The sequence below is a fragment of the Macrotis lagotis genome, chromosome 3, assembly GCF_037893015.1.
Source record: "Macrotis lagotis isolate mMagLag1 chromosome 3, bilby.v1.9.chrom.fasta, whole genome shotgun sequence".
In the NCBI taxonomy this organism is placed as follows: domain Eukaryota; kingdom Metazoa; phylum Chordata; class Mammalia; order Peramelemorphia; family Peramelidae; genus Macrotis; species Macrotis lagotis.
In genome coordinates this window covers 173,967,562-173,986,822 of record NC_133660.1, presented here as the reverse complement: position 1 = coordinate 173,986,822, position 19,261 = coordinate 173,967,562, and the positions used below count along the sequence as shown (strand labels likewise).

Genomic DNA, 19,261 nt, shown 5'->3' with positions numbered 1-19,261 from the left:
GGAGCCTTATCTGTTGAGTTTCAAGAGTTTGCACAAACCATGATTCCGTTCCCCAATGCTTAGTTTGAGAAGAACACGTGGAAAATATGGCAGTTTGGAAATGAGACATTATTTCTATTGAAGAAGCTCCCTTTCAAACCACTCTCTTGTTATTGCTAATATGAATCCCTTCCTTTTCCAATATCTCTTATTTCTCTTCTCCAAGGATATAGGAGAGGGGAGCTAGAGGGAAAGAAACTTGAATCTTCTGCTGCCAAACCAAGCAGGGCCATCTGAGCCCTTGTTCCCCCAGGGTCAATATTTATTGTTAGCATGGGCTGGAATAGAGGCTCTTTATGGAACAGAATTTGACAAGATCCAGGCATACCTATTCAAATACTAAAGATTTCATGGCATTAGATATAGATGAGTAGGAAATTTTCCATTGCCAAGTTTCTAGAACTGGACTGAAACAAAGCCCAGAGTCCCAGCAGCAATACCATCATCTTCCAAGAGCTGAGAAATCTATTTTTATGATCCTTATTAAGCCAAGTGCTCATTTTTGTCCTGTCTTTACTGATATTTCCTACAATGTGCTTAATCTACCAAAATGGCTTTGGAGTCTGCAGTTTTCTTCCTGCAGGATTATTCTTGGTGTGGCTGATTCAGCAGCAACTGTGAAGCATTGTCTGAGTGGGTTATAGATTGCAAAAAGATTTCTTAAAAAAAGGTTTGCAAGTTTCAGTAGCCTGCTGAAGTGTAAATTCTTCCTTGATGTTCATGTGCTGCTTTAATGCTCCTCTTCCCCAAGTATGGAGGTAGCTAATCACTGAGATCCATTTGACTGCTAATTGGAGAAGAACCTTAACCACCCTCTCCTTGCAGATGCTGGAGCTTGGGCCATCTGGGAAAATATACTGCTCTCTTTATGGTTTGCCTCTGTTGCCATTGCCTGGGATGTGAAAAACTTCTACTAAAAGTATTCAATATAAAAACACATCTAGGAAAGAGACTTTTAGAAGCCCTATAAGCCCCCCTACCTCCAGCCAGTTTTATACCAAAGTAGATTATGCAGATAGGTTTATTTTGTAAGTAACTGCTCTAGATTCACCTTTCAGTGAAATGTGACTGAAAGGGTAGGGACTTATTCTTCTCTGGAAAATCTTTTTGAAAGGAGATAATTTGGCTCTTTTTCAGATGTCTTGTTAATTCCTTTCAATACATTTTTAATAACTTAAGTGTATTTGATTGTTTTGGGGCTACAGGGGTGGGCATGTGAAGGTAGAAGACTAAAAACTTTGGGAAAGGTATACTGTCTTAAGCAATAATCAAGATGTTTTAATGCTCATGAGGGAAAATTTTTTATGAACTGAGAGAATAGAACTTTACAGTCTTAAATTATTGGCAAAGATTTTGGCTCCATTACCATTTTATGCAACTTTTTAGTTATCCAGGACTCAGGGACACTTTGGTTACAGAAATATAGATGAGTTTTCTCTAATCTCTAAACTTTTCTTTGTTAAATGGCAAATGTATCTTTAAAAATGTAAGGAAAATGAAGCAAATCTAGGTAGGTATAGGACTGTGGACTCTAACAATTTTAAGCAAGTCTACTCAAATTGCTGCTGCTAATTTGTTATTATTGGGGAGATGTCATCAATGTCTTTTATCATCTTTACAAGCATGAATTGTCTTTTTCCTTGAGAACCTTTGCTTTTTACTCAAAATTTTCAGAAAGAAAATAGATCAGAAAGAAGTAATTTGTTCTTTCATTAATTCAAATTTTAATGTAATAGATATGTATGTAAGGGAGGATGATTTCATGATTAGAGAATTTTTTCTAGAATACCTAGGTTCTAGTCCCACTTCTGACCCATATATAATGTGATATCCTTGGGAAACCACTTTTCCCCTCAGCTTCTTAGACAAGTAGTGTCAGACCGAAAAAGAATTAGGGTGACTAAATGTTACCTGTGCTGCATATTTAAAATTATCTGTTTTATATTGTAATTTTGTTTATTTTGTTAAAATTTTCTGAGTTACATTTTAATCTGATTTGTGTACATGTTTTTAAATTTCTGCCTTAAAAACACTTCTCTAAGATTAGAATGAACTCTTTTGCCTTGAGAGAGAAAATTTCCTTACTGAGAACTTTCTATGCTAATAAAATTCTAAGTCCAGTCCTGCCTATCCCCATCTGTAAATGTCAATGCTAGACCTAGAATCAAAAATGAGGACCTCAGTCCTCTAAGAGATTTCATTCTGCAGAGGTGATATGCTATGATATAACTATAGATAAGTAAAATGCAATTTAGACTTATAGAAGGGGTAGATGCAGAGAAATCACTCGGAAATTTAATAGGGAAGGAATACTTCAGTTGGGGTGGGTAGCTGGGTATGGTGTCAAGAAAAGCTTTAAGGAGTCAGTGGCACCAGTCTTTTGAAGAAAGAAAAATTTTAACAGACAGATGAAATGGGGAATATATTCAGACTGTACCAACTTGAAGACAAAAAACTATGGGATGAGATCAGGCCAGATTAGTTGAGGTTAACTGGATCAGCAGATTTGAAAGATGTAATAGCAGAAAAAACTACTCACTGAGACGTCTCAAGTGATTTATAATTTTTTCCACATATATAAGATATATAATAGGAATTGAAGACCAAAGCAGTTTTGTGAGGAATAGAATGAAATGAATGTCATCCTCTTTAAGACTTCAGATCTTCCTGCAAATATCTTTGAAGGGTTGAATTTCAGTCAACCAGATTGGGCAATCTATGTATGACACTGGTTCTTTTCCTAGGATCCTCTGTATTCCTATCCTCTTTGCTGCTGCTTCAATCTTTGACCAAATTTCTGTCATTGTCCAAAGAGCTATGTTGCTAGATATTAGTATTAAAGACATGGATGAAACAATGTTGTATTCATTGTTTTTTCACATGATGTACAATATTTTAGTAGCCTTCAGGAAGATATCTTACCTCCTCATTTCACCATGTATTCCTTCATTCTTCTTACAACTTTTTTTTGTGATGCTTGCAAAATTGTCAGATTTCTTGTGTAGATCTTTTAGGGACAAAAAGAAAGTCTAAAACAAAATCTTTTTTTCTTTTTCTTTCACCCTATAGTGTGATGAAAGTACTAGAGTTTATTTTCATTTATTGGTCATTTAACCCCACCACAGCTATCTCTATTAAAATATAGCTTATGACATCACTAGGGTATGTTTTAGATGATTTTGTATTTTATTTCTGTTTGATTCCCATGTAAGTTTTGGCATGTTATCACCATGAACATTTCGGTGGGTAGTAGGGGAGAATGAAATTGGTAAACAGCTCCCTAAATTGTTGGCCATGACCCCAACTAACACCGTAGAGATGCAACTTTAGAAGTCATTGGGGTTTTTTTTTTTACACCTCCCAGGACTGTCCTCTGTCTTGACATATTAAAAATCTGACCTCAGTAATACTTGTGACATGACTAGTGGTCTGGAGCAGGAGCTGTGTTTTTTGGCTCCTTGGTTGCTTTGTGCAACCAATTATTTTTCTTTGTTCTCCTGTGTTAAACATTTTCATTTTATCCCTCTGCCTTCTGGATTCTTTTTTGAAATGGAGGAATTTTCATTTTCCCATTTCCTTTTGATTTGTGATTCCCTGAAGAAAAGATCTACTTTATAAATTTCTTATTACTGAATTTACTGATGTTGCTGTATCACTATTTTTCCCCCTAAGAACAACTCAAACTGAGAAAACGTGTCAGATTTCCCTTTTACTTTTTCCCTTATGGTGAATGAAAGGTGCTCATGTCAAAATACCTCTGATCTATAACTATTTCTTCTAAAAGGATAACTGGTTTGGAGAATTTGAAAAGATGAACTTAGCAGCAAAGAACAAATAGAGAGGGGGAATTGGAGAAATGAAAATTTTAAAAAGTTACATTGTTCAAAGTGACTGGTTATCTTTCCTCCACATATTGGATATGCAGCATGCTTTTCAATAGTATATTCTCTAGAAAATGGATATCATAGCACCTTCCGAGAAGTCAGGAGATAAGGGGTCTACTTTCTATTTTTACCACAAATCAGGCATTTGACCTTTCCAAAGCTTTTTTGAAACTCTCCATATGAAGGTCAAGTTTCCCCATCCATAAAATAAAAATGTTAAGGATTGAACATGTCACCTATTATTGTTCTGAGTTGCTGAAGATGGATTTCCTTTACCATTACGGGTTGGTCCCTTCCTTCTTTGAGATTTCAGACTTAGTGGGCTATTTTAAAACCCTGGGAGTTAAATGATTTAACCATAGTGAACACAAAGTCAGAACGTGTCAATGCAGGACTTGATTTCAAGTCTTCCTGACTCTGAGACCAGCTCTCCTCCTGTTCCTACTGGTTCTCCCTAAAATCAAAGGATGAATTAGATATTCTTTTAGGTTCCTTCTAGCACTCACATTCTATTTCTTTCCTTTTATAACTATTTTCCCCTGTTGTTACCCCCTATATATTTAAGGCAAATTTATGTAAGGCTTATATTCACTTTTGGAAAATACAATTTTAACTCTTCTCAAAGTTTCAGATTTCAGGTTGTCCAATAACTGGACATTATGACATGAGACTGGAGATTGATCTTGCTAAGAAGGATAATTGTTTTACTTTGACTATCAAAAAGTTGTAAAGTCCTTTAACAAAAGAAGAGAGAATCATTCATCATTTTCATGAGGCAATTGTGTAAGATAATATAGTCATTGCATGTAAGAATTACAAAAATAAAGAACGTGCATTAGGAAGGAATTTTCATACATTTATTGCTCTTATAATGGATAGTAATTCATAATTGTCAGGATATACAGTTGACTTTTAAATAAATTTATCTGGAATATCTGTAGGATGATAGTAATACTTTTGGGGGGATGAGAATTCTCTAGTCAACAAAATAGCTAAATTTCCAGATTGGAAACTAAAATAGTGATTTGTGGGTAATAGGGTGCTTTTCCAGCAGATTCTAAATATGATCTGTTGATAGATATAATATTTTATTTCTTTATGGTTTTATGAGAGTAAGTGGGGCATTGTTGATAGAAAGCCACCCTTGGAGGTAGTTAGACCTTAGTTCAAATCTTGGCTCTTATACATAATTGCTATATGACCATGGTCATTTTCTAGTCAAATCTTATCCTCTTAATGCCTCAGGAATCATTATAAGGCAATAACATAGAGTGACTTGCCCAACTGAATTGGTAGAGCAACATGCATACTGGAAGTTTACAGTATCTTTTCTCAAGGATACTTAATCTACCCAAAGGAATTTCATACCTCCTTGAAAATGTAACTCATATAAGTAAAAAATGGTATGATATTATGATCTTTGTGCTAGTAAGTGTATATATCATATTGAAATAAGTGGTACTGGCATCTTTCTTAAATAGGTCAACTTGATAGCCCTTAAATAAATAATTCACTTGTGGAAAAGATAGACAAAGTAGAATTTAGAGAAGCTAAATTTACTAGTTAAAAAGAATTAGCTTTATTTTAATTTGGAATTTCAGGGTTTTTAAAAGGTGTATAAATATGATCATGTTCATCCTTTTGGCTCACTCTTGCTATGTCATCCCTGCTTAGTTGGAGAAATGACCAAATAGTGTAAAGGAAACCCTTCTGTCTGTGCTTGGACCCATGTATAATTTATTTCTTCTGCCTTAGGCCAGTAACATCCTCTGGGATTCTGCTGCCATTCAGTTTCTGATAAGGATCAAGGCAATTCTATTAACCATACCTATGTATATAGAGTGCATGGAGATTTCCCTTTTTGATGGAATTTTACCACTTTAGAATTCATTGAAAGATGATATTACCACTTGTCCCACAGACTTTTTAAAAATAGATTTTGGAAGTATGCCTTTTTTTAAAAAAAATAGAGATTGCAGGTTTTTGGTAGCCAATTGACAAGACTACTTTTGAGGTATTTTTTCTAGATGTTTACTTAGCATTTAGAATTTGAAATTCAACCCTTAATAGCTAGAAGCAATAACTTTTTTACAATTAACAATATGACCTAATGTCAGTCTTCTATTTTAAGTCCTACCCCTCCCCCAATCCCCTCACTCCCAAACTCGATGCTTTATGTGTAATACTTTGGCATATAATGAACCATTGAAAGATGAATTGCAATTAAATAAATCTGTGACCCTTATAAGAACAAATAGAGCTGTTGAAATAGTTCAAGAACACAGTGTCTCCATGAAAGATGATCCGAGCTCATGAACCCTTTTAATACTTGAGTTTTGTTTTTGGTGGGTGTGTATATACATACAGAAACTTATTAAAGAAAATCTCAGTAGCAAGATATTTGTGTTCTTAACCCAAGAGCATTTCTGTTGGCAGAACTTGAAGGAAACTTGTCTGTCATCTATTTGGTAGTCCTGCTGTGGGCAGCAGTCTAAATGGAGAGGGGACTGAAGGGCAGTAATGGAGAGGGGAGGCAGGCACCCATGGAGCAGGGAAGACAGACAGGAAAATTGCCCTAGTCTCCAGATCCCCAACCTCCACCAAGCCAGGCCATCTGGATGGTGCAGTGGATAGAGCACTGGGCTTGGACTTAGGAAGATTATTGTTATTAATTGAAGCACTTGCAAGTCCACTGAATATTTAGCAATAGGAGTTTCACTTTGCCTTAACAAAAAAAGAATATGCAACAAGGATATCATAATACTTTTCTGGAAATTTCTTCCCTCCCTTTATCTCGATGTGGAAATGTTTCTGGTCTCTATGGTAGGGGATGATAATCTTCATGGTATTCAGAATCCACCAAGTCAGAGGCTGCAGATATGGTGGACTTTTTAATACCCTTAAGAGACCAGGAAGTTGCCCAATTAATTCCCATGAACAGTTTTGTTGTCTTTTTTTGGGAAAACTAATTCCTATTGCAGGAGGAGATGAGGCTGGCTCTATCACAATTCTGTATGCTGTTAAGTATAAGAAAATAACAGCCATGTAGACTGTTCAGCGCACAAGTCCTCTCTGGTAGCTAGGGGCTCGACTGGATCTGCAGTCCAAGTACATCAAAGATTAGGTGATGATACAGATATTATCACTCCAAGAGCAAGCTCTGGAGATAAGTGAAAGCCTACTCTCATTCATCAGTGCTATTGGTAGGAGGTTAATATATCAATCACAACACAATTTTACAGAATGGCTTACGTTTAAAAAAGTGCTTAATATTTGTCTTCTCATTTAATCTTTTTAATGACAGTATAAGGTTAATAATAGTGATGATAACAATAAAAGTTAGCATCTATATAGTGTTTACTATGAACCATGCACTTTACTAAACTTATTTAATCCTTTCAATAATCCTGGGAGGTCAATGCTAATATTGTTCCCTTTCATAGTGAAGGAAATGGGCAGACATAGATTAAGTGACTTTTCCAAAGTTACACGACCAGGTTTATGAGGTCAAATTTGAATTCAGGCCTTCCTGACACCAGCTCAGCATTCTATCCACTTCATTACTAGCTTTAATTAGTACAATTATTCTCTATATCCATTTTTTCCTATTAAAAAAACTGAAAATCTGAGAAGTGATTTGCCCATCATCATAAATATTTGAAATTATAGCAGTCAAGAAACAAACTTAGATCTACTAACTCCAAAGTTCCTTTGAAGCCCCCATCTTTTACCTCCAGGATTTCCTTTACCAATAAGGTGCCTTAGCTGCCATTAAACAGATTCTTTGAATGATAATAGCAATAATGATTGTTTATATTTCTGCAGTACCTTTAAGGTTTTCAAAATATTTTACATTTAAATTATCTCATGTGAGTTTCACCATAGCCTAACCTTGTGAGATAATCTCATTTTACAGATGAGAAAATTGAGGCCGAGAAAAGTTAAGTGACTTGACCAGAGTCACCTAGTTAGAAAGTATTTGAGGTAAGAATCAATCTCAGACTTTCCTAAAACTAAGTTTTCACTGCCTACTATTAATAATGTTTGTACTTCATTTTGAAGACCACCATGACATCAGAGAGGTCATAATCATGACACGCACATGAATTGGATTTGAGTAAAGGGATACTGTGCTATTCACCAGTATCCCTTTCTTCTCCAGAGCCATCTAGATATCAATCAGGATGACTAGAGAGGGTCGTGGATGCAAGACATTCAGAGCTAAGTGACTATCCAAGGTCACACAGATAATGAGTGTCAATTTTCTAAGATTGGATTTGAATTGCCATTCTCTTGATTTCAAGGCCTGTGTTCTATTCACTGCACCACCGAGCTGCCATAGCTATGAACATAATGTATTATGATATGATAGGAATGAGTATCTCAATAGCAGTAAGAGAAAATATAACTTTGGTACATTTTTTAAAAAGTGAATATTTAGATGTTGAAAACTTTCTGCATGTAGTTGGAAAATAAATAAATTTAATTTTTAAAAATATTTGGGACCTTGCATCATATGATCAGCAAGACTAGGCAATTTCCATGCCTAGTCTTTGAAATATATTTCAAAGCTTTCTGATATAGAATTATATGTAAGAAATAAAGCATTTCCCTAATTTCTGAGATATGACACCAAAGATAATTAGAAGGTAAAACTTCAGGGAACCAGCAGCATAGAAGGCTAATCCCTAATCTCTAATGCTGGCATCAAATTCCCCATATTTTACTTCACTCCAAAGGTGTGGCAAAAGCTGGCTCATGAAATTATAATAAAATTCAGTTCTCTCCCTCTGTCACAACTAAAAGCCAGAAGCTTGTCCTGGCCTAAATAGTTGTGAAATTTCATTCTGTGTTTCAATAGGACTCAGCTAGAGAGAGAGATGAAATACAGAGGAACTATGAGGGATGCTAGCATTTTGTGGCTATTTTACATTCCACTAATTTGAAAGAATAAGGATTAACTTCTAGCTGTGACCAGTTCTATCTCCTTATAAGTCACTTTGGGTGGAAACTGAGACTGATCAAACTGTAATTCCTCAGCATAGGAGAAGACTGATTCTTTGAATTCCAGTCCTCAGGGAAACTGCACTCAAAGGGGAAAGAGTTAGAAAGCAAGCAACAGAGGAATGTAAGTGAACAATATAAGGAAATTTTCTCAGAAAGAAGAAAACTTAATTAAAGATAAAGACCTTGAGCATCAGTAGATAATCAACAGAGAAGATGAAGTAGCAGAAGTATGTATATTCTCCATATCAGGTGAGAATTCAGACATCTATGACAAAATAATGTAAGACAAAGAGAAATAAATAAACATCTGTTGAAGCAGTGGACCCAGTGGATCCCCAAGAGAGAATGGAATTAAATCAGAGTCTTTGTAGTGTAGTAAAAAGAAAGGTAAGATTGAACAGAAATAAGAATTATAAAAGCAGAATTTGTAGTCTGTACAAAAAATTGGCAAATAGAAAAACTTGAATTACAATGGTGTTTCACCAAAGAAACAAAATAGAGAATAATTAAGGAGTAATGAAAATACAATTGAAATCTGGAATTATAAATGTCCCACATGGCTAGTTAAAATACCAGAAAACCATAAAGAAATAAAAAAAACAGACAAATTGCCCAGATCTTCAATGTAGTAAATTGGGAAACAATTTTTGCAACTAGTATTTCTGACAAAGGACTCATTTCTAAAATATACAGAGAACTGAGTCAAATTTTCAAAAAAACCAAGCCATTCCTCAATTGAAAAATGGTCAAAGTATATGCAAAGGCAATTTACAGCTGAAGAAATCAAAGCAATCAATAGTCATATGAAAAATTGCTCTAAATCATTGCTTATTAGAGAAATGCAAATTAAAGCATCTCTGAGATACCACCTCATACCTCTTAGAATGGCCAATATGACCAAAAAGGACAATGATCAATGTTGGAAGGGATGTGGGAAATCTGGGACACTAATACATTGTTGGTGGAGCTGTGAACTCATTCAACCTTTCTGGAGAGCAATTTGGGATTATGCCCAAAGGGCCACAAAAATGTGCACACCCTTTGATCCACCGACACCACTACTGGGTCTATATCCTGAAGAGATTATGAAAAGATATACAAATTTCACTTGTACAAAAATATTTATAGCATCCCTGTTTGTGGTGGCAAAAAATTGGAAATTAAGTGAATGCCCTTCAATTGGGGAATGACTTAAGAAACTGTGGTATATGTAGAACACTATTGTTCTATTAGAAACCAGGAGGGATGGGAATTCAGGGAAGCCTGGAATGATTTCCATGAACTGAGACTGAGTGAGATGAGCAGAACCAGAAAAACACTGCACACCCTAACAGCAACATGGGGGTGATGATCAAATTTGATAGATTTACTTATTCCATCAGTGCAACAACCAGGGACAATTTTGGATTATCTGCAATGGAGAATGCCATCTGTATTCAGAGAAAGAATTATGGACTTTGAACAAAGACCAAGGACCATTACCTTCAAATTAGAAAAAAAAAGTTATCTAATTATGTCATTCTTACTATCTCATACTTTATTTTTCTTCCTTAAGGATATGATTTCTCTGTCATCATATTCAACTGAGATCAATGTAATACATGTACCATCTTCATGAATTAGAATTGGGAGCACTAGGCAGCATGGAGTAGGTGGAAAAAAGTTGGGCAGGGCATGGTGGTTGGGAAATAGTTTGAGATCTCATTTTTTATAGGGGTTTTTGGGGAAACAGACCAATTTTTTTTAGTTTTGTTTTTTTTTTTTTTTTTTTTGCAAGGCAATGGGGTTAAGTGTCTTGCCCAAGGCCATACATACAGCCAGGTACTTATTAAGTGTTTGAGGCTGGATTTGAACTCAGGTACTCCTGACTCCACGGTCAGTGCGCTATCCACTGTGCCACCTAGCTGCCATGAAACAGACCAATTTCTAACTCTGCCATCTTAGGAATACTTTATTAGCATAAACAAATCATCTGAAAGTAATCATTAAAACTTCAAAGACTTTATCTCAAAGTTATCAGCAACTTTTTGATGATCTTCTGGTCTCAAGCTGTGGAAGGTTGGAATTTGTTTGGAATTTCCGTATCATAGAACCAGAAATTTCACAACAGCACTTAAATCACTTCTACTGATTCATCACATATTCCCAGGATGTGAATTTTGGTTAATGCATGATGCAGTTTGTAAATTTTACTCCTTTTGATCTTTGTGATGGTTTATACGTGACTTTCAGATTTCCATTTGCAATTTGATTTCCTGCTGTTCTCCTTTATACTGTCTGCTTATAAACTTATTTACTATACTAACTAAAAGGGGAAATGTGTGATTGGGGATCAGAACAAGATACAATTTTAGCACAACAGGAAAATTGCACGAGGAAATAATGGGAAGGATGTAGTGTAAGGTAACACCAGCCTATCCTTCCTGTTATCTTCCTATAAAGAGAGAGAAAGGATTATATTAGGTATAATCTTCAAGAGTTTAGAGCATAGAGAAAACACTCATCTTGGGTAAGGAGGTTAGCATGGCACAGTGTCCTCTCTATCACCAGCATGCATTAATATCTTTCTGTTTTTTTAATATTGAATTATTTCTTTTTTATATTAATTGATAGTTCTAAGAATGAGGAACAATGGGGGACCTCATCCGGGGGCAAGTTCTATAAGGCACTGACAAAGAAAGGGTTTAGAAGTTAAACTGTAACATGGATACTATAGAAGTTTTAGTTCCATGAGACTAAAGACAAAATAATAGTCTAGAGTACTCAACAGGGAAGATATGAATATTGAGAATGAGAGAAAGAAATCCTTTTTTTTAATGTTCAGTAAATGATATTTAAAAAATGAACAAAACAAGTTGACAGGCAGAAGAGAAAGGTAAAAAATGGGGCAAGAATTAATTAACTAGATGAAAGGAAGAAAGCAAAAGAAAAATAAGAAAAATGTCAAATTAGGTAAAGGGGTTAAAAAAAATAAGGACCAAAATGGTGTGAGAATGAGTAAAAGGACCATTAAGGTTAGGGTTGCCTTAATGTAGATTAAACTAAAAGGAATGAAAAGATGAAGTACTGTGTTTTTAGAGGAATGGAGACAATCCCAGTTCAGGAAAAAAGAAAACAATAATACAAGAACTGGAAAAAATATTAACTGTCATAATTTTTAAATGTGAATGGATTAGATGAAAAAAGACCAACAAATTAGATTTAAAAACAAAACACTTTCAAATCTGTTACTAACAAGAGAAACCCATAGTACAGAATAAAAATGAGAGGAAAAGAACATTTACTATGCAGTAATCTGAAAATCTGAAAAAAAAAAACCAGGACTATAATCATGCCGTTAGACAAAGCAAAATAAACATTAATAATATGAAATAAAAAATGAAATTTATTCAGAAAATAACTATAGACAGCAACCAATAAAAATATTAAGCTTATATGCTCCAAATGCCTTAGAATCTAAATTCAAAAATGAAAAATTAACTTCAAAATGATATGGGCAATAATACAATAGTAGCAGGAGATTTCAATATCCCTGGCTCAGTTTTGGATAAATCTAACAGAAAGATCAAAGTGTTATATACATATATATGTGCATTTATGAAATTTTATGTGCACATATAATTTATCCAGAAATGATATATGTATATATAATTTCTGGAAAAGCTAGAGATAAAAATTTATGGATATTCCAAATGAAATTGCTAAGGAATATATAATATTTCACAGGAAAATGTGAAAATTAAAAAAATACTTGACTACCTTTTAGAGTACAAGGGCTATTGCAAACATGTAAAAAATTAGAAATAAAAAACTCCCCCAATGCAATAATAATAATTTCAGTGAACAAAAGGACCACTAACCTAACTGAAGATTTACAAGAGAAATCCTAAATAAGTAGTGAGTCAGACATCAAATTCTTGATATGAATCCTAAAATCCTAGAAATAATTATTCAGAGGAATGTGTTAATAATGAAACAGTCTGCCAAAGTTTGTTTTTTTAATGATTAATGAAGGGGTGGCTAGGTGGCGTAGTGGATAAAGCATCGGCCCCAAACATAAAATATACAAACTAACAGAAGACCAAATAGAAATCTTAAATAATCTGATCTTGGAAGAACGAATTAATTGTAATGGAACTAATAAAAGTGGGGAAGATAAGTTTTTGGTTCTGATAAATTCATGGGAGAAATCTATCAAAATTTAAAAAAAAAACAATTATTAACAGAACTATAAAAGTATTCTTTAAAAATGAAAAAGAGAACCCTGTACTAGAATTATTTTATGAGACAAATATAGTCCTAGTATGTAGAAAAACTGTGTGTGTGTGTGTGTGTGTGTGTGTATATATATATATATATATATATATATATATATATATATATATATGCAAATAGGGTTTCTACCATCAAAGCAAGGGAAAAGTCAGCATTAAGAAAACAATGGGGGTGGCTAGGTGGTGTAGTGGATAAAGCACTGGCCTTGGAGTCAGGAGTACCTGGGTTCAAATCCGGTCTCAGACACTTAATAATTACCTAGCCGTGTGGCCTTGGGCAAGCCACTTAACCCCATTTGCCTTGCAAAAACCTAAAAAAAGAAAGAAAAAAAAGAAAACAATCACAAAAATTATATTTAAAACAAAAATGTCCAAAACCACATGATTAGTACAAAAGACAGAAAAATCCTTGGAACAATGGGGTTAAGTGGCTTGCCCAAGGCCACACAGCTGGGTAATTATTAAATATCTGAGGCCGAATTTGAATTCATGTACTCCTGACTCCAGGGCCGGTGCTCTATCCACTGCGTCACCTAGCTGCCCCAATGTTTAATACTCACTCATACAGAAAATTCTACAACAAACAGACATACAGAAACTTTTTTAATATAGTAAATGTTTTGTCAGTTCATGCTGTAAGGTTCTTTTTAAAAGCAAAAAGGGTTTAATTTGTACAAAAATACTTATAGCAACTATTTGGAAATTGAGGGGATGGGGTGCTCATCATCTGGGGATTGAATGAACATGTTGTGATATATATGATCCCATTTTGCTATTAAAAATGATAAGCAGGATGATTTCAGGAAAACCTGGAAAGACTTACATAAACTGATGAAGAATTAAATGAGCAGAACCAGCAGAATATTATGTATAGTAACAGAAACATTATATGAAGAACAACTATGACTTAGCTATTCTCAGCAATACAATGCTAAGACAATCCCAAAAGATTCATGATGAAAAATTCTATCCACCTCCAGAGAAAGAACTGATGGTGTCTGAATGAAAGCTGTTTTCTTTCACAAAATGACTAACATGGGGCAGCTAGTGAATAGATCACCAACCCTGGAGTCAGGAGGACCTGAGTTCAAACCTGGTCTCAGACACTTAATAATTATCTGTGTGATCCTGAGCAAGTCATTTAACTCCACTGCCTTGCAATCTCTACCCCCCAACTCCCCCCCCAAATGATTAATATGGAAATGTTTTACATGATTACACATGTAGAAGCTATATTAAATTGCTAACCATATGAGAGAAGAGTTGAAGAGAAGGAGGAAGGGATAGAATTTGGAACTCAAAACTTAAAAAGAAAGTTAAAAATTGATAGGAAAACAAAATATTATTTTTTGCAAAGCTTTCATCTAAAGCCAAAAGCAAGTTATATGTAATAGGGACACATTAGAGCCTTTCCCAGTAAATATCAGAATAAAGCAAGGATACCTCTTCTCTAGTATTATTTGATATAGTGTTGTATATGCTATCAATAATAAAGAGACAGGAATGAAATTAAAGGCAAAAAGCTAAAGAGGAAATAAAACCACCCTTATTTACTGAAGATATGATGGGACTTGAAAAAATCCTATGGAATCAAAAAGGAATATGAATTGAAATAATTGATTCAGCATGGCTATAAACTAAAAAAGAAACCCTCAAAAAATCAACATCCAAAAGTCAGTAATAAAAAAGAAAATTCTATTCTAAATGATTTCAAAATGTATAATATGTCTAGGGATAACTCTACTAAAATATATAAATGACAGTTATCTTTTTCATATAACTGGGATTAGGGACATAGAGCCCTTTGATCTGGAAGATCTGTATAAAACTTTCTGACCCTCCCATCATAAAAGGAAAGTCTGAATTTTTTCCTCTTTCTTTATGGGGTACAGTATCTTATTGTAAAATTTGGCTGAAATATTTGATCATAGGCTATATGTATGTCAATGTTAAATAAAAATACTGTATGAAAAATACATTTAAATAAAATTTTAAAAATAATTTAGTAATTCCTTATGCCAATCCACAATTAATATTAAAACCACAGCATAGAAAGTGACAGTGTGGAAGGTATGAATTGTACTGGTATAGATTTCATTACAAAGAACTCTTTAAAGAAATAAAAAGTAATTTGAATAGCTGAAAGAATACTCATGGCTCAACTGTGCTAACATAATGATAATGACAATACCAACAGAATTAATTTTCCAATTCTATGTTATATTAAATTCTAAGCAGGCGGAGCCAAGATGGCAGTGTGAAGGCAGCATTCTCCAACAACTCCGTCCCCCCAAAACCTCAAAAAACCAAACAAATGAGGTCTCTAGCCAAAATTTAGAGGGGCAGAACCCACAGAAAGACTGAGTGATGGGGGAAGGGGTGGATGTGAGTGATGGAAGAGAGGATGGACCATGGGGGGAGAGTGGTGAGATATAACAAATTTTCTTTTTTTACTTCCTGCAAGGGGCTGGGATTGGATGGCCTGTCCGGGACCATGGGGCCAGGTGGTTGCTGGGCCCGAAGGGGTGGTATGGGGGCTCAGGGCTTCTTGGCCCCAGGACCAGGGATCTGTCTGCTGCTCCACTCAGCGACCCTACAGCAGAGTCAGAGTGAAAGGAGAGAGAAAATATAGTACATCTTAGTGGAGAAATAAGAAAGGAGGGAGTTGTGATCAGCAATGGCAACGGTGGAAAAAATATGGAAGTAACTTTTGCGATGGATTATCACAAGGAATGTGATCCACCCGCGACAGAGTTGTTGGTGTTGGAACAAAGACTCAAGCACATTTTTTATTATTATTATTTTGGGGGGGGGTGCAGGGTAAATGGGGCTGGGTGGCCTGCCTGGGGCCGCATAGCAGGGTGATCTTTGGGTGTCTGAGGCCAGATTTTGACCTGGGTGCCCCTGGATCAAGGGCCAATGCCCTGTCCACCACCCAGCCACCCCTGCTATTTTATTTTATTTTTGGGTCTTTTTTTTCTTTTCTTTTTTTTCTTTTTTTTTGGTTTTTGCAGGGCTGTGGGGTTGGGGTGGCTTGGCTTGCATGTCACATGGCTGGGTGATTGTTGGATCTACGGGGCCGGATATGGGCTCAGGTGCTCCTGGCTCCAGGGCTGGTGCTTCGTCCATTGCACCACCTGGCCATACCTACAATTATTACTATTATTTTTTTTAATTTTAATTTTTCTCTCTCCCCTTTATTGCTCAAGCGAGTCTATATTTTTTGGGGGGAGGGGGTATTTTGTTTACTCTTAAACAAGAATATTTTATTAATGTATAAAAACATTATTTGTACAAAATGAGAATATTAAACATTTAAAAAAAAGAAAAGAAAAAGAAAAAATTCTCAATTAAACCATATCATCCTGGAAACATTTAAGAATAAAAAATGAATGAGAAAGATCTGTCGAGATGGCTTTAGCAAATTTTTTTAAATCAATTTTATTTGCTAAATTCTCTTCTTTCTTCCATCCCTCCTCTAACACTGAGAAGGTAAGAAATATAATAGACATTATACATATCATATTTTTGAATCAACTATGTCCTGAAAAACAAAAATATAAACAAGAAATAGAGATAAAGTATGCTTCAATTTGCACAGAGTCTAAGCAATTTTTTTTTATATTAATGAAAATGAAGTCACTACATTTGAACTCTAGCATCACAACTCCCCAGCATGTTGCATGAATAATTAGGAATGATATTTTAAGGGGGGTGGAGCCAAGATGGCAGCGTGAAGGCAGCATTCCCCAACAACTCCGACCCCCCCAACCCCCCCAAAAAACAAACAAATGAGGGCTCTAGCCAAAATTTAGAGGGGCAGAACCCACAGAAAGACTGAGTGATACATTTTCCCAGTCCAAGATAACTTAGAGCTTAGAACCTCCACAGGAAAGGTGTGCTTCACCAAGACCTGGGGTGGGAAAGAAAGCCACTGCGCAGCCCAGCCCAGCTCAGCAAAGCCCAGTCCAGCCCAGCCCAGAGATCACCAGCACCAGCTTGAAGGGGAGGAGAGAGAACTCTGCTGCACCTGGGTGAGTGTGGAGTGAGGAGCACCGACCACAGAACCTGCAGCGAGCATCAGAGAAAGCATTCTGCACCCCCAGAGAAGGTAAGGGAAGTCTGCAGAGATCTCTCTGCTCTCCCTGGAGCAGGACTCTGCTGTTTGCCCACACTCAGACTCAGGGTGCAGTTTAGGCTTCCTTACTAAGATACCTGGATCCTGCTTTATAGCCCTTGGGCATCTACATATCAAAGCATGGACTAGAGAGCTTAAGACCTTGGAGAAATAAAGGTCCCAGTGGGGTGTCTCCCCCCCAAAAAAAAAAACCCCAAAGCCTTGGAAGTGCTGTATATTAGCCTTGGGCTTAGGAAATGAGTAAACAACAGAAAAAGAAGGATCTGACCATAAAGAATTACTTCAGTCCTATGGAAGATCAAAACACATACTCTAGGGGCAGCATCGGCCTTGGAGTCAGGAGTACCTGGGTTTAAATGCGGTCTCACACACTTAATAATTACTTAGCTGTGTGGCCTTGGACAAGCCACTCAACCCTATTTATTTGCCTTACGAAAAAACCTAAAAACAAAAAACAAAAACCACACATATTCTGATGATGACAAAATCGAAGCTTCTGTATCCAAAACCTCCAAAAAAATGGGCTCAGACTGTGGATGAGTTCAGAAAAGACTTTGAAAAGCAATTCAGGGAGGTGGATGAAAAATTGGGAGGAGAAATGAGAGCAATATAGAAAAATCATGAAAACCAAATCAAAGGCTTGGTGAAAGAAATACAAAAAATACTGAAGAAAATAATATGTTAAAAACCAGTTTAGGCCTAATGGAAAAAGCAAAACAAAAAGCAAATGAGAAGAATGCCTTAAAAAGAAGAATTGGCCAGCTGGAAAAGGAGATAAAAAAGCTCTCTGAAGAAAATAACTCCTTCAAATGCAAAATGGAACTAAAGGAAACTGATGACTTTGCAAGAAATCAGGAAGAAATAAAACTCTTCCTAAAAAGCCAAAAATTAGAATGTGAAATATCTCATTGGAAAAACAACTGACCTTGAAAACAGATTCAGAAGAAATAATTTGAAAAATTATTGGACTATCTGAAAGCCACAACCAGGAAAAGAGCCTAAACTTCATTTTTCAATAAATAATACAGCAAAATTGCCCTGAGATCCTAGAAGCTGAGGGGTAAAAATAGAAATTGAGAGAATTCACGGGTCACCCCTGAAAGGGATTCCAAAAGAAAATGTTTCTAGGAATATTATAGCCAAATTCCAAAACTCCCAAATCAAAGAGAAAATTTTGAAAGCTGCCAGAAACAGACAATTCAACTATCGAGGCTCCATAGTCAGGATTACACAGGATCTGGCAGCATCTACATTAAGGGCTTGTAGGGGTTGGAATATGATATTCCAGAAGGCAAAAAAAAGATCTTGGTTCACAACCGAGAATCAATTACCCAGCAAAACTGAAAATCCTAGGGGCAACTAGGTGGCACAGTGGATAAAGCACCGGCCCTGGAGTCAGGAGTACCTGGGTTCAAATCTGGTCTCAAACACTTAATAATTACCTAGCTGTGTGGCCTTGGGCAAGCCATTTAAGCCCATTTGCCTTGCAAAAACCTAAAAAAAAACTCTGAACATCCTCTTTCAGGGGAAAAGATGGATTTTCATTGAAACAGGGGACTTTCAAACTTTCCTAAGGAGATGACCAGAGGTGAACAGAAAGTTTGATCTCTAAGTACAGGACTCAGGTGAACCATAGAGGGGAGTGGAAGAGAAGGACTATGAGGAACTTGATGATGTTGAACTGTTTGTATTCCTGCATGGGAAGAAGATCTTGATAACTCATATGAACTTTTTCATGTATAAGAGCGGTTAGAAGGAGCATATATAGACAGGGCATCGGAAGGAATGGAATGTAATGGTATGATGTGGTAAAGGGATGGAGTCAATGGGCGATGGGGGAAAGTACTGGAAGAAAGGAAGGAAAAGGAGATGAAGAAGAAAGCTGAGAGATTTCACATGAGTCAAAAAAGAAAGCTTTT

The 19,261-nt window shown here is 35.8% G+C and overlaps 1 protein-coding gene across 5 annotated transcripts in view; it reads left to right on the top strand.

Annotated features, from left to right (window-relative positions):
* LIMCH1 (LIM and calponin homology domains 1) overlaps window positions 1-19,261 on the top strand; it is a 374,176-nt gene that overhangs the window by 193,726 nt on the left and 161,189 nt on the right. The gene's annotated exons all lie outside the window — the stretch shown is intronic.